Source organism: Musca autumnalis, unplaced genomic scaffold, assembly GCF_047663935.1.
Source record: "Musca autumnalis isolate F117 unplaced genomic scaffold, ASM4766393v1 scaffold_4, whole genome shotgun sequence".
NCBI classification, from domain to species: domain Eukaryota; kingdom Metazoa; phylum Arthropoda; class Insecta; order Diptera; family Muscidae; genus Musca; species Musca autumnalis.
Genome location: NW_027411977.1, coordinates 122,932,800 through 122,946,322, shown reverse-complemented (window position 1 = coordinate 122,946,322; position 13,523 = coordinate 122,932,800).

Here is a 13,523-nt window from a genome sequence, read left to right as displayed (position 1 = left end):
TATTGAGCCTCAGAAAAGCATTGAAATTTAAGAGAGCGCAAACAAATGTAATTTACCCTTCAGAAACATCTTATTAGATAAAACTGACAGCTTATTACTTAATAAATACTTATGAAATAGCTCTTCCACAGTGCAATGTAGGAGTGCGCCGGCTACTTTTAGTGTCACTGGAAATTTCTTCGGTCTATGTCTTGGTATAGCCTGGTCTTAGTCTGATTCGTCGTCGTCGGAATACGAAACATCCCCGCAGTATCCCTAAGAACATCAAACGCATTTAACGTCACATTTGTTGCTTAGCGTAGCGAAAATGCATCGTTCCTGCAATTCAATTACAACGGTCTCCGCAACAAAGGCAGCGAAATTGTAGACTTATTGAGTAGTAGAAACATCATGGTCGCCGTGATCCATGTAACAAAGGTCACCGTCACCTATAGATTGAAACGTTGCGATGGTATACAAATTTTGCGAAAGGATCATGCAAGAAGCGGAGAAGGAGAACTTACCTCCCTTACACCGACGTAGTTAGAGGGCATCCGGCTCCCAGATGAAATTGGAACTTTTTAGACATGTTACTTGCAAAAGTTACATTTTCGTCCGCTGCGTAACCCCACCCCAATTTGCTGTCGAAATGCATTTCTGGCTGCGCCCATGCTTCCTTAATTACCAGTGACAGTAAAGTGTGGGACTGTCGAGGTAGAAACGGTTAATTGGTTAATGTGTACATACCACCGACGAATATTTCTGCCCTTCTGCTGCTAGGGAACTTCAATGCTCATCATTAGCTTTGATATTCCGTCCCAGGCAATGACCAGGTGCAGCGCTAACTAGCTCCCCATTTAGAACGGTGAACAAAGGCATTTCTACGAGGATAAGAGGAGATTGCCACAGCTTGCCATTTCTTGACAACTAGTTATTTTCCTTGCCTCTCCGTTAACAGCCAATCCGACGTTCTTAACCTCTGACCGCCGAAATTTTCTGAACCATGGAAAAACTGATTGGCAAGGCTTCAGGGGATTTACCAATAACCGCTTCACAGAGAATTTACAATTACCTTAAATCCTCGGGTAGTCGAGAGAATTCCCTGGGACAGCATCATAGCTGCAGCCGCTCGCTACATATCTGCTGGTTGAATACCTGAAATTATACCAACTTCATCAAAGGCCACGGCACTGAGTGATGAGCTTCGTCATGTGAACCCTGAAGAACCAAAGTTACTCTTGAAGTCAAGGAGCTACTAAGCGAACATAAGCGAAAAAGTGGCTAGGCCAACTGAAGCAATGGAATATTGGTATAGAGGTATTAAAATTCGAGGCAATGCTTAAATCACTCTCGAATCAACGGGAGAAGTATGATAGAACTGCTGTTACTTTCAACGACGTGACAGTGACAGATCCGAAAAGATGATAGTGTTATTATAACCGAAAATTTATAGAACAAAGAAGAAACAGATGTCATCCGAAACTCGAAATTATCCAAAGCGTTGGGCCCACCTGGGATTTCAATGGTAATGCTTAAGCAACTTCATGAAACCCAGAGTTGAGTATTTGACAAGTGTCCTCATTCTCTTTTTGGCCACCCATATTGTACTAGAGTCCCGGAAAGTTGGCAGGATGGTCCCGCTACTGAAGCCAGGCAAGGATGCCAGCAGAGGCGAATCGTACAGGACGATTTCCCTCTTGTCGCCAACAACAAAGATTCTAGAGACACTACCCCTGCCATGATGAGAAGCAGTTTCCCAGTCGCCCAACAACCGCATGTGTTCAGGAAGATGTGCATTACACGTCATATCTACACATTATTTCAGGAAATTTGGTTTGCTTAGATGCGAGGAGAGGTGTGAGGGGTAGCTAAGGGAGTTGAGTTGTCTGGTAGTCATATTACCATGCTCAAAATATGGACCATATAGGTTGATCCTTTCAATGGTTATCGTGTGCACAATAGAGTTGGCACACTATCGATAGTAGGACTATCGTTTTAATCACTTTGGTAAAGAAGAAGAAGCAATTATATTTTAAATAAGTCTGGACAGATAACCGAAACAACTTGTTTTGGTGGCCGACTTAACCTTTGTCTTACGACAACAATCAAAACGATAGTCGGACTATCAATTTTTTTCCAGCTCTACAAACAGACTGGGCTAAATCGACTCCAAATTATATGAAACGAATTTCCTCCAAACGTTATTAGGGTCTAAAACCAGGGATGTACGTAGGGTAGTATTTAGGGCGACATATTTGTTGTCGTTGTTCCTCTGTGTCCAAATTCAAAAATTCTGCAAACGGGATTGGCTGCGTCTATAAAGAATCAGGAGACGGGTGAGTGGGTTTAGCTGGGCAATAAAACAAATGCAGATTGTGGTGCGTTCCAAATTTATATGCAGGGTATGTGTGGAATATCATAACATCAATTCGAGCCCAATACGAATTGAGGTGCTGCATCGTCCGGGACCTGGAGAAAACGATTTGTGTTTGTTTTGGCAGCTGGCTTTCTTCTGCTGCGATGGATGGTGATTGGTCCCGTTTAGGACATTCACACTGTACCTTTGTACTGCCTGCGCAACTGCATCAGTATCTTTGGACCTCTCTCGAGATCATGAAGATCTCTCCTGATATGCCTGGGTGGGGAAAGCCTGTTCACAAGATTGTGTAGGTACTGCACCGACAACATCTTGTTGTGCTGATGCACTGGTAAAATCTTTCGTAGGGGGCAATTGGATGGCACCCTGTTGAAATCCTCAGAACGGTATTCTGGCAAGTTTGAATATTGTTCCACAGCGTAGTGCTAATATTGGCAAAGCACACTGTTGCCGCAGAGTGCCTATTGCTTTGAAAGACCAGCCACAAACCGATCTATTGCTTTCAAAGAGGTCAACAAGGCTATCTGTACCCTAAGTGCTGGCGTCCAGCGGCTTGAAGGCCTTGTTCATACATCTTATCTTGGCGCAAATAACTGTGGCTTGCAAAGACGACTCAAACATGCTGTCGACTTCGGGTACCTCTTTCAAAAAAGTTCAAAATTTTTGCTTTAGTGTAGTTTAAGGCCCGATCAAGGATCGTTTTGAAATTCGTTAGTGAAGGTAGTCCCCGTAGTCCTTTTTACAGAGATGTAATGTGTTTCATGGGCTAGTTCACGCTTGCGGAAATAATGGCATAAAATCTCCAAAAATTCTACGATGACCAACATGGACACGATATTCGGAAGAAGTGACAAAAATTGGTCAAATTTTGCACAAAAAAAACTTATTAATTTTCGTTCCCATAGGATATTAGCTAATTGATTTTCGTTCCCATAGGATATTAGCTTATGTTACACATTTTTTTAATTTTTGAGTAAAATTTCAAACTGTTTTAAATTATTCAAGAAATATGTAAAGTATTTGGAGGAAGTATTACAGAGAATTATTTAACTAAATTAGTATACTTATTGTCCAACATATTTGAAAGTATAAACATAATTAGCAATTTTCTGCATAGTTGTTGTTAAGTTTTAAGGTGTTGTTTAAGCGTTTAATCTTAATTTTAGGCTGACTGTAAGTGTTACTGAGTTTAGAACAATACGTTTTTTGTATTTATTGAACGTTTGTAGCATATTACGTCCAATACTTTGGCTTATAAACAACATCTAGAAAAAACATTCCTGCGGTCTTTTGTTTTTGAAACTTTTGTACCAGAAGGAATATACCGAAAATCACCATCTACGAACTTTATACAAGGCTCGCAGAAATATTTCTATAAACAATGTTTGGACCAACGCAGTATCCAGTTCGAGAATTACCGTGTTCTCCAGGCAGCCACCCAGACGGACGAACATAGCTAATTCGACTCCAAATTTTCTGAAACAGATTTGTTCCAATCACACTTTGGCCCTAAAACCATTATTTCGATGAGGCACATTTTGACTAAAGGCTGAGAGTATAAAAATGTGGATTGGGAAAAATTTTATTCATTGATTTTTGCTAAAATTTTGGGCGCCAGAATTTCATTTTAAAAGTATTCAAGACTGACAAGGCAAGAGTTTTCTTGGTTCCTGATCAATTTATTCACGATAGTAAACACGATCCACGGCAGGAAACAAGAATTTCTATAACAGAAGTCCGACGATTGGACGCCAAAATAGTCTATTGACAGATGAACGATTGGGCGACAGAATTTGTCATTACATACGCACGATTGGGTGCTAGAACTTAATCATATTAAGTATAAAATAAGGTTTATATCATTACTAAATAAGAAATTTTCTGTTTGTTTTGTTTATTGTTGAAGATTCAATCTCATTTTCGATTGCTTGAGTGGAGTATTCCCCCATTGGCTCAACTTCATTTATTACCCTCTATTACAGAGAGTAATGTTTTTCAAAACGAACTGACAGTGTTGCAAAATTTTACTGATCGCTACCAATATCATGATTTCATCCCGGCGAAGGGAATTATCAATTGGCTTCTCAGTTTTTGAAATAATGCCCTTTTAGTGAAAAACCGAACTCTTTAAGTGTCTAGTATTCCCAAATGAATGAGAATCACACTCACTTTTCGGCTTTTCCAAAGAAACACCAAAATCAAAATATTCTGCAACATGTCAGCACGTATCAACTAAGAATTCGTATCAGCACGTATCAACTAAGAATTACTCCAATCAAGCAATCGAAAAAAAAAGAAATTTTCGCTAACATGAACTTTCAAAATTTTGGTCAGGTGGGACTCTCCCCCAAAATGAAATCCTACGCTACGTCCCTGACCAATAATATATGTGTATTTGTCATACGGTATGGACACTCTTCAAAAGATGTTTTACACTTCGGATTTCTTCTCATACTTTTTTGTTAAGCAAAATTCATTCATCGGCCATTCTTCCGTTTGTCTGTTGGTTGGTAGCACTTTAATGCCGTACTACTGGTAGCACTTTTATGCTGCCTCATAATTTAGCTGCAATCATCATTAGCGTTCAGTAAATGACTTTGAGTCTGCAACAACAAGTCAGTCAGTCATTCTTCTTGTGTTCAGCAAACATTTCAACTGCAACTTGTCAGTAGTCAGTCAAATCTAAAGCAATACTGAGCTGAGTACAAAATTTTGCCACCTGAAAAATAAAGTAGCACCGAAGAATGCCATCATTTACAAGGATGCCAGTACCTACCTACCTACCCTGGATGCCAATTTTAAGGCATTTTTAACGTTTTGAAATTCTTGGAGTATTCTGTATGTGCCTACACCCGCGCGTCTTGACACTACATCCGTATTGACTTGGAATTACACACTGCAATTACTGTTGCTTTTTTTCTCTGGCTTGCTTTAAAACAGCAGTCCTTTTGCTTTAGATGATGGTTTGTAGGAATTTTACTCGCTTTTTATTACTTGTTTTCGTATTTTCTTTTTCTCAATGTCTTGGTAAAACTTCTTCAAGTCACTTTTTTGTAAAATTTAAAACAATCGGAGACCTTAACAGTGATGATGGGCTTAATTTCCCCCAACTATTATTTTTGAATCACCTCCTTTTTTGCAAGAAAAAATAAACTTAGCTGAAAAAACTAAACCAAATGGCAATTGGAGCTTAATCTATGTACTTTGGCTTCGAACAGATGGATGGAGATACAGTGCTACTGGTGCTGCTACAAAAATCATTTGCAGATGGTGTTGACCAGGCTGGTGCTACTACTCCTGCTTCTGTGCTAGTGGAGCTCCCTTCTAAGCAAATGCCTGTTAATGATAATCTCCGGCTTTTCGATATTCTTAAATTGTCTTACGTTTGGTGGTCATGTTGTAGGGATTGTTTTGGTTGCTCGCTTCTTGTACTTGCCATATCAATTTGTTTGTTGAGCTGCTGGCAGTTTTTGTTGTAATTACCTTGGTTTGAATCTCCATTTAAAATCATCCACTTTTTAAAACAACTTCTAGATTTTCAATGTTTTTAAGACTAATTACATATTTCTTAAGGAATAAGTTATGTTATAACGGCATACATTCCAACATACATTCTATAAAGGAGAAAGGAAGACTACTTTATCCCACAGAATTCTTAAAATGCTTTTTCTGCAATATCGACACTGTATACCCTACGCCGCCTTGTGGTAAGAGGTATTATGTATTTGTAAAATGCAAAAGGAAACGAAATAGACCACCATCCGATTTTGGATATTTTGAAGGTTGTGGTCACAGCCACCCACCGTAATTCTGAAGGTTGTGACGTCAATATCCCACCAAACGACTGAAATTTTTTATTTAGTCTTGCATGGGGTTATAAAATATTCCAGAAGAGAATTATCAGTATAGGTCTGCGGCTTCCTATCCTATCATATCCCCCATAGCGTGCCTCTTGTTTTTCGGTATTTCGAAGGTTTTACCGAAATATCGGAAGTTTCGTGTTTAGTCTTCTTTGAGCCTAAAAACTTTCCGCCAGAAATTTGTAGGTATAGATCGACGTTTTGATATAGCCTCCATTTTTATATTTTAAAGGTTAGCCACATTTTTTTCCTGAACTTATAGAAATTTGGTATTTAGTCTTCCTCATAAACGAAAGGAAACTAATTGTTCTATATTACTTCAATACAACCCGTTGTGGAGGTTATAACAAGTTCGGCCTGGCCGAACTTAACGCCGTTCTTAATTGCCTTGTAAAAGCTCGAAAACGAATTGCTGTGCTCGAAAAGGAATTGTCAAAACGAACCTAATTATCTTATCTTTAAGCGAAATGGAATTTTTAACAATTTATTTAAACAAATTGCAAACTTTCAAAGTCAAAATTACGATTTACCAAACAATTTACCGTTTTTAGTCCAAAAATCGGACATAAAAAATAAAAAATGTGCCTCGCTTCAAGACAATAATTTGTTGTATTTATAAGTTCATCAAGATATTTGAGCATCGGTTGCCGAGCTATCTTTGGCACTGACTTCAAAAATGTCAGTTATAGAAAAACGCCTTTTAGGTTGCACCTCTAGAGGATCTTCACTTTGAACTGTGATATTTCAGCCAAATTTGCTCCGATCAAATTGATTTTTTTTGCGGCATACTCCATAATAAGCCAATCATTTTTTTCGATTTTATGAAAGTCATAACATCTTAACACACAAACACCCCGTATATGTCCAATTTCCATGACATTTTGAATATGTGACGGAACCAGGTTTAGAAATATATAGTATAGCTTTTTGCCGAGTTAATCTTCTTTCAAAGGATTTATTTGACGTATACGCAATGAAATTGACATTTGAAACCCAGTGGGTTTACTTACTCCGGTTATATGTAAACGTACGATAACTCTCTTATATATTTTACATATTCACAGTAGTTTTTTTTAGTTTTGGTCCCTAAAGGGTTAAGGTACGTGTTATCCTTTTTGTCCCTAAAGGGTTAATTTTTGGTCCACAATTTTAAAAATGTTTGTTGAAACACGATTTTTACGCATAAAATATAGGCATTTATTGTTACGTATCTATTTACAGCACACTTTATGTGTAACAAGTAAGCAAAGGCTATAGTCGGACGGGGCCGACCATGTGATACCCTACACCACTACCCATGGGATTTATTTTTCAACAAATCGAAAATCCTTTGTGGAACAAATTCTCTTCTCTCATATCAATGAGTGCTATTGATTCAATGACATGGGATCTACAGTTTATCGCTGACCACGAACGGCGTGTCCTAAGATACCACTTGCAGAGAAGAAGAAATACTCCCCAGCAAAAATCCTCATTACAAACCTCCTTTCCCACCCATTATTTTAACAAGGGCATGTCGCGCGAAGTATCTGGTTATTTTGTAACCACTGAAGTAGTAAGTAAGTAACCACTGAAATAATTAGATACTGAGTAGATTCTGACTACTCATTTCAGTGATTACAAAATAACCAGATATTTCGCGCGACATGCCCTTGTTAAAATAATGGGTGGGAAAGGAGGTTTGTAATGAGGATTTTTGCTGGGTCAGAAAATGTCGCCAACATTACTGAGGTGTTGAAAAATTGATATCGCCTGGCCAGGAAATGTTTGTGCAATAATTATATATCATACACTTCTAATAAATATTCTAACATTGGAAAATTGACATTGTTTAGCCCATTCTGCTACATCATTAAATTTTCTTTGAATATCAGGTTTTTTTTTTTGGAATAAAAATTTTCCCAGTTACAATGAACACTACAAATGCTATATAAAAATTGTCAACGGGAAAACCGTGAAATTATTGAAGATCTATCGTAAAAAAATTGTACACTTGTGCCATACTTATGCTTGATAATGCAAACGGTTTTGTGCTTTTCAGGGTGATATCATTGTGATATAAACTTAGTTTCTATGAAGCCAAGGTTTGCAATATTATAATACGCGAACTATTGTAGTTTACCAGTAACTATGAATATTGCTTGATCAAATTAAGCGTTTTTGAACAAAGCTTAAAAATTTGACAAACAAATTAATAAAAATAGGTAAAAACACGTTGAAGCTAACGAGGTTTTTTACGTTGCTATTCGATTGCTGGATAAACCATTCAAATGACATCTGTCCAAAGTAAAAGTAAAAGAATACAAAGTGAAGATTACACTTCTAATGTATCACTTTTCAACATTTACACTGCATCCACATTTTAATAATGCTGACATTTTGATCTTAGGTGTTTTTTCTATTGGGACGCGCATTTGGGTATTTCAAAAAGCCAATAATAGCATTAAAGTATGTATGTACTCGCGACTACGAATAATTTCATATGTACATTAGGGTTATGACTTTTTGACATTTTTCCTCAAAAATGATTTCCTGTAGCAGGGATGAATGAACTTTTGCCTATTAATCACTATGCTATCGTTTATTCCATTGAAATATAAAAAAGTTCACGCACAAATCAATTTAAAAAAAATAATTTTTTGAAAAAATATATGAAATGAAAAAATTTTTTTTTTCAAAAAATTATTTTTTTTGCACGAATGAATAATTATAAGCCTACTTATAACTATAATAACGTTTATTTCATTCAAATATTAAAAAAGTCGCGAAAAAAGTCACTTTGAAAAAATTTTAAATTTTTTGTTTTTTGTTAAAAAATTATATTTTTGAATAAAAGCGTTTACGACATTTTTACGATTCTCAGAATTGAAGAAAAATAGTGAGAAATAAATTTTATGTAATTTTAACTATCTCATGTGGCTCTAAAGTTTATTTTCAATTATATATCTGTTTTCAGTGACTTCAAAAATTGTCCATAATTTTGATAAATTCAAATTTTAAAATCATTTTGTGCGTGAGGTTTTTTCACCGAATCACCTTATAATTAAGATTTTATGTAATCTTATGGCAAAACTCATCACGCTATGATACAGGGATATGAGGTTGTAAAAAAGTCATAACCCTAATGTATATATATTGACTATGTAGTCCACACAGCATCACAGTAATTTGCTGCCAAAGCTAACATTTAGTGCAATATTTTTTCTAAAAAACACATTTTTGGGTACAGTATTTACAATATTCTTTTGAGTGTGCTGGTACCCAGCGATATTTTAGTTCCGGATCATATAAATCATAGATCGTTAAAATCCATCCACTAGAACGCGAAAAATGCGCTTAATACATAATACATAATAATACATAATACATCCACGGTTCTTGATAGATTTTATTAAAATTGGTTGGTTAGAATTGGTTGCCTTTGCTTCCCCAAATTAATACTTCAAAAAACTTTAACGGCAGCGACATCGAGAACATTTTGAAAAAAAATTGGCGAAGCGACCCCATGCTGCAATATATGTATAAAAACATCCAATTGGACAATTAATACGCTATGGCACCACGTAATTTGCAATAATGCAAAAACTGGACTTTCTTTGTCATGATAGGGACAATTTGTAGCATGGGAGAAAAATGTGGTTCTCTACTTTTACCGTTATAAAAAAAACGAAGTGACCCAAACGAAATAAAGGCATTGTCGTTGTCCATGGATCCCAACACGATATAATTTTGCATCAGAACACTTGAATATTTTTCGGGTCAAATTTTGTAGCACAATGTCATTTACCGACATTTTCCGAAAAGTTTGCACATTCTTAAGGCCAAAACTGCCTGAAGCAGCGTTCCAATGCTTTTGCGATGTATTAGAGAGTTTTCAATTACTGTCTTGGCTACAATGCTTGTCTTTGTGTTGGATCGAAAATCTCAATGGTTTGGCTGTTATATGCCAAAATATCCAAAAAACGTCAATAAAAAACTTAAAGTCAAAATCGGGAGGCTCGATTTTCACGGTAGATATATGGTCCAGTAGACTTTTTTGCTCAGTTCAACCCCAGGAATCAGAAGCGCGAAGGGCTCATTAAGGTTTTTTTCCTTCCACACAAATCGTCCCACCCTAATGTACACCAACACAATTGGCATCAATAGAAAGGTCCAGAGTTCCTTTCCCCGTATAGATTTAAGCTGTATATTAAAATTTTTTCCAATATTCACAAAAAAGTTTGGGTCCATTTAACCCTCTAAATATCATCTGATTATCATCTCAAGTTGCAAGCTTCTTCATATGCTCTTCCCTTTTTTAAAATTTCGAGGCGATCGGACCATTATTGCGATCTACAGAGCCGCTACAAAATTTGATAAGAATTATGTTTTTGGTCCATTTCACCCGCTAAATATTTCCCGATCATCACCAATAAGAATAGGGATCTATTCTGGTCTGAACCCGACCTCCATGTACAATTTCGTGACGATTGGTCCATAATTGCGGCCTGGAGTTTGATTACAATTTATAATGGACAGACGGACACACATCTCAAAATCGCTTTATCTCGTCGAGATATGAAGATTGGTGTACCACATCGGGGGTCTCCCACGAATATTTCGCGGTGTTACATGAATTTTTTCCAAAACAGACTTATAATACCCTTTACACATAGTGATGTAGGGTATAAAAATCCAGAAGTCTAAATACCAAATTTCCGATATTTCGGTTAAACCTTCAAAATACCAGAAATCAAGAGGCACGCTTCTATGGGGGATATAGGAACCCGTGGATCTATACTGGTAATTCTCTTCTAGAATATTTTATAACCACATGGAAGACTAAACAAAAAATTTCAATCTTTCGGTGGGATATTCGCGTCACAACCTTCAGAATTACGAAAATCGGGATGTACCTTTTATGTGTGCTATATCGAAACGTGGACTTGTACCAACGAATTTCAGTCAGAAAATCTTTTACTTCCAAAGACTAAATACCAAGTTTCAGCCATTTCGGTGGGTTGCTGTGGCCACTATCTTCAAAATACCGTTCTATGGGGCCTATATGAAGGCGTGGACCTATACCGACAAAGTTCTGGGCGAAGGTTTAATACCCCCAACGAAGACTAAATACCAAATTTCAACCACTTCTGGTTGAAAAAGAGGCTAAAACCTTAAAAATATCGAAAATCGGGTGGTACCGTTCTATGGGGGCTATATCAAAACGTGGACCAATAAAGCCCATTTGCATTACCAAACATCCAAATTACAAAGCTCTATCTTAAAAATTGCGAGCTGTGTCTTTGTTTCAACAGACGAACGGACAGACGGACATGGTTATATCGAATTAGAGTTTTATATTAGGGTTATGACTTTTTTTCTCAAAAATGATTTCCTGTAGTGAAAATGACTGTACTTTTGCCTATTAATGCCTAAAATAACGTCCATTTTATTTTTAAATAAGTAAAAAGTCGTTAAATTCGGCCGGGCCGAACTTTTTATACCCTCCACCATAAAATAGTCTTAATTAAAATGGAATAATTAGGGCCGTTTCACAATTTTAGGTGGAACAACTTTTCGACAATGGATAGACGCCTACTGCCTCCCACTATTGCTTAAATTACACTGTGAACACAAATGTTGGGGCAGAGATAATTCCTTTTGGAGATGAAAGCCATTGGTGTGTTTATATTAAAAACCCCGAATGACAGATGCGCCGTGAGTCGAACTTCCGTGTTATGGCGTGATGAAGTTTGTGCAAGAGACCCTGTAAGCCATCATGAATTAGCATTATATCTTTGTTTGTTGTTTTTGTAGAGCACATAAGCAACAGTGAACAAAGATATAACGCTAATTCCTGATGGCCCACAGGGTCTCTAACAAAAATTTCATCACGCCATAACGCGGAAGTTCGACTCACGGCGGATCTGTCCTTCGAGGTTCATAATATACTCACCAAGGCCTTTCTTCCCCAAGAGGAATTATCCGTGCCCCAGATTTCACCTCCATCTAAAAAAATGTGTTCAGCTAGGTGAAAGCTACCACCTACGGGGCGGAAAAGTTTTATAGCTGCAGGGAACTTTAAGAGTCAAATTGAGGGTAGTTTCATCAAAACAATGTAGACCCTCAAAAATGGACCCATGTTGACGAATTTTAGTGAAGAAATTTCGTGACCACTGAAGATTCCCGAAAATCGAGCGGTTCAGTTATATGGGGGGATATACCAAAACATGGACCTATATTGACGATTATTTTTGAATAGAAAAAATTGTAGTTAAAATTCTCAAAATACCGATCATTACAGCTAGTACGGTTAAAAATTGCAGCTAAAATTCTCAAAATACCGAAAATCGGGAGATACCGTTATATGGTGGCTATACCAAAACATGGACCTATGTTGACGATGTTTCGTTGGACATGTTTTATGACCACAGAGAACTTTAAATGTCATATTACAGCTAGTTCGGTTAAAAATTGTAGCTAAAATTCTCAAAATACCGAAAATCGGGAGGTACCGATATATGGGGGCTATACCAAAACATGGACCTATGTTGACGATGTTTCGTTGGACATGTTTTATGACCACAGAGAACTTCAAATGTCAAATTGCAGATAGTTCGGTTACAAATTGTGGCTAAAATTCTCAAAATACCGAAAATCGGGAGGTACCGTTATATGGGGGCTATACCAAAACATGGACCTATGGTGACGATGTTTGGTGGAGATATTTCATGACCACTGAGAACCTCAAATGGCAAATTACAGTTAGTTCGGTTAAAAATTGTAGCTAAAATTCTACAAAATACCGAAAATCGGGAGGTACCGATATATGGGGGCTATACCAAAACATGGACCTATGTTGACGATGTTTCGTTGGACATGTTTTATGACCACAGAGAACTTCAAATGTCAAGTTACAGCTATTTCGGTTAAAAACTGTAGCTAAAATTCTCAAAATACCGAAAATCGGGAGGTACCGTTATATGGGGGCTCTACCAAAACATGGACCTATGTTGACGATGTTTGGTAGAGATGTTTCATGACCACTGAGAACCTCAAGTGGCAAATTACAGCTATTTCGTTTAAAAACTGTAGCTAAAATTCTCAAAATACCGAAAATCGGGAGGTACCGTTATATGGGGGCTATACCAAAACATGAACCTATGTTGACGATGTTTGGTGGATATGTTTCATGACCACTGAGAACCTCAAATGGCAAATTACACTCAAATGGCAAATTATACTCAAAATACCGAAAATCGGTATTTTTTGACGATGTTTCGTGGAGATGTTTTATAGGGGGGATGTTTTATAAGGGGGCCATACCA